The following is a 3,405-nucleotide window of genomic DNA, read 5'->3' as shown; positions in this document are numbered from 1 at the left end:
TATCATATGACCTCACTGATACGAGGAATTCTTAATCTCAGGAAACAAACTGAGGGTTGCTGGAGTGGTGGGGGGTGGGAGGGATGGGGTGGCTGGGTGATAGACATTGGGGAGGGTATGTGCTATGGTGAGCTCTGTGAAGTGTGCAAGACTGTTGAATCACACATCTGTACCTCTGAAGCAAATAATACATTATATGTTAAAAAAAAAAAAGAAGAAGATAGCAGGAGGGGAAGGATGAAGGGGGTGAAAATCGGAGGGGGAGACAAACAATGAGAGACTATGAACTCTGAAAAACAAACTGAGGGTTCTAGAGGGGAGGGGTGTGGGAATATTGCTTAGCCTGGTGATGCGTATTAAAGAGGGCACGTTCTGCATGGAGCACTGGGTGTTATATGCAAACAATGAATCATGAAACAGTACATCAAAAACTAATGATGTAATGTATGGTGATTAACATAACATAATAAAAAAATAAATAAAAAAATAAAAAACTTCTTAGAAAAAGAACTTTCTAAAGAAAGGTTGCCATATACATCCAGGAGCACTGCAATTCTTTAATTGAGTGGTTACATCATCTGTTGGATGCCCACCCAAGATATCTCTGAGGATCGCGTAATAACATACCAGGCTAATGAGAATATTCTACTAATGAGAACAGTTACAAGTATGAATTTAGGCTGATAAAAATAACTAGTGCTGTCATGACTTAACCACAAATTTTGTTTGTGTGTGTGTTTTTCCTTTTGGACATTAATTAATCATTTAATAGGCCACAGATGTGTCAAACAGCTATTTTCTGAAAAATTAACTTTCCTTTTTGAATTAGCAAAGTGAATTTAAATGCTTTTCTTAAAGATGTGTCCAAGAGAAGATACCTGATCTTCAGAATATGGTATAATAATTATTTTTCTAGGTATCTTTTTTCCTAGGATTAACCATGCCAACCTTTGCCATACAGTAGATTAGAGGCCACATCAAACTTACAGCCCAAAGACGTGTTTTTGTTTTGTTTTCCCGGCTCTGCCACAAACTAAGAAATTTCTTCATAACTAAATAAAAACATTGGACTAAATAATCTATAATATACCTTCCAATTCTAAAATTCTGTGTTGCAATTATTGTTACATGGGTCTTCTTCTGCTATTCAAGCTCCAAATACCAAAAGCATTTCGATTACCTGGCACCTTTCGAAATCTAGTATCACAGTAAATCGTTGGCTAAACAACACAGCCACAATTTAAAATACTCCATTTCTGATTTGAATTTGTAAAAATACATCTAGTTTTCCATGGTCTTAAGCAGCCATATCCCAAATGTCCATAATACAGAGATATTTTTAAATTCGCTATTGGTAAAATATCGCATAGTATAATATTCAAAAGGAACAAAAAGTTGTACCAAAAAAAAAAAGTTGTCTTTTTCTCACATTGCCACTCAGCAAACCTCCCCAAACACAATGATTTTTAACCAGTTTTTTGTGTATATTCTTTTAAAGATAATCTACGTGTTTCCAAGTACAGTGACATGCACAAATGCTGTGGAGATGTGTAATAGAAAAGTCAGTGTGGCCGTACAACGCAACATTCTCCTTCCTAGAACAACAAACAATACAGGCCCACACACGTATGAGCTAAAAATAGGTAATAGGTGATATGAAAAACTTAGCAATTGATGATGCCCTCGGAACAGAAAACAAAAGGATAAAGACTGTTAAGGCTAATTTTATGCAGAGCAAAAGGCTTAGAAGAAAGCTGCTTTGCCTTTGCGATTGTGGTGTAGACATAATACTGACTTCATTGTCAGACAGATCTGGGTTTAAATCCTGTGTTTGCCTCTTATTAGCTATATGGCCTTCGGCAAAATAATTAGTTCTCTGGGCCCATTTCCAACTTCTAAAATGTGATGATAAGTTACAGCTCATAATCTAGCCCTGAGGATCTTATAAAATCCTGTTTACGTGAGATTTTGCATATAGAATTTTGTTTTTCACTGCTTTGAAAAATCATGAACTTAAACAACTTCCATGTCCTTTTTAAAAAAGAGAAATGAATACCAGCCACAACAAAAATCAAGTAGATAGAATACAACTGCATAATAACACTCCCCAAGAGTCATGTGAAATCTTATGTCACGTACGATGGCAAGTCATCTCCTAGGCTCCCAGAAATCCCAGCAGCCAGCCCACGGCCCAGGCTCACCACAGTCATCCCATCATCCTTGCAATAACCTGTGTCTTTCTTTTCCTGGTTGATTTTGTTTTTAAACCCACTTATTATTAACCTGGTGGGGTTCTCCTACACAAGAAAATTAAGATAATTTTTCTTCTGCTAATAGAATCATCCCATATCTTCAATAAAAAATTAAATTACCTTCAATGTACCGTGTTTACCAAAGCAGATGCACTGAAAATATATTTTAGAACTTTGACCTTTTGAAACAAAAACTTTCTAATGGCTAGCTTAGAAATACCCAGAAGAAACAGCTATCCAGAATAATACAATACCCGTTTTACCAGAAGACTGCAGGTTCAGTGTATACGTGAAAAAGTCCCGTTGGAAAAGTGGGCTGTTTGTAGACATGTGTTTCTGAATTAGCCTTGAGTTAATCAGTTGTTTTTTTGTTTTTGGGGGGTTTTTTTGACCTAGGGTCACTTTGGGCTTGCTCATCAAGGACTACACCCTTATTCGTAATCTACTCTAATAATTTTATCTCATTGAAATGTATTACATCATCCCCCTGTTACTGATTTTCAAGGCATCTTTAATTCTCTCAACATGAAGTTATTAAATCAAAAAGAAGTGAACAACAACAAAAAAATCAAATAAATACAGAAAAACCTCCAGTGTCGTGGGTAACAAGAATTTATTAAAACTTTTTCTTCTTTCTCTCACTTGTACCACCAGAAGAAATGCAGGAAAAGATCAGTGACAAGCACAGGCCTTGGATTAAGCTGTGCAAACTCTCCCAGATACCCTTGAAATAAGTATAAATATGAGTGATTCTGGCAAGGGCCCCCTGAATATATCAGTTAGATAACTGTTTTCATAAATTCCACAGATCTGTGGCAGTAACAACATTAATGTAGAAACAAGGGCAAAGAAAGTATCATTTTTATGAAACTATAAATGCTAAGTGTTGTAAATAAGTTTATGATAAACTATGCCTAATCAGAATTAAACACAAAAGGTCTGGTTCAGGGTCAAAGAAGCATAAGCATTCTGCAGAACACAGTCTGTCATTTTTGTGACTTTGTCCATTGCTAGAAATAGACCCTTGAACCACCTCTGATATGTACCTACTTAGAAATCAGAAGAAAACTTGAGTTCAGGGATCACTGTAGAGGTAAGATTTTTTTTAAACATTTTAAAATCTTGAATAATTACTGCATTTTCAAAATGGCAT

General features: G+C 35.8%; 1 long non-coding RNA gene across 1 annotated transcript in view; it reads right to left on the bottom strand.

Moving 5' to 3' along the window:
• Positions 1-2,713, bottom strand: part of LOC145722863 (uncharacterized) — a 65,374-nt gene extending 62,661 nt beyond the window's left edge. Inside the window, exon 1 of the long non-coding RNA XR_014147438.1 lies at positions 2,516-2,713. This is a non-coding gene — a long non-coding RNA (uncharacterized LOC145722863). The remainder of the gene's footprint in view (positions 1-2,515) is intronic.
• Between the last annotated feature and the right edge of the window lie 692 nt (positions 2,714-3,405).

The sequence above is a fragment of the Leptonychotes weddellii genome, chromosome 8, assembly GCF_054177405.1.
Source record: "Leptonychotes weddellii isolate Sample4059 chromosome 8, ASM5417740v2, whole genome shotgun sequence".
Taxonomy (NCBI): domain Eukaryota; kingdom Metazoa; phylum Chordata; class Mammalia; order Carnivora; family Phocidae; genus Leptonychotes; species Leptonychotes weddellii.
Note: the sequence above shows the minus strand (reverse complement) of the source record. Positions and strands in the feature narration are given on the sequence as shown.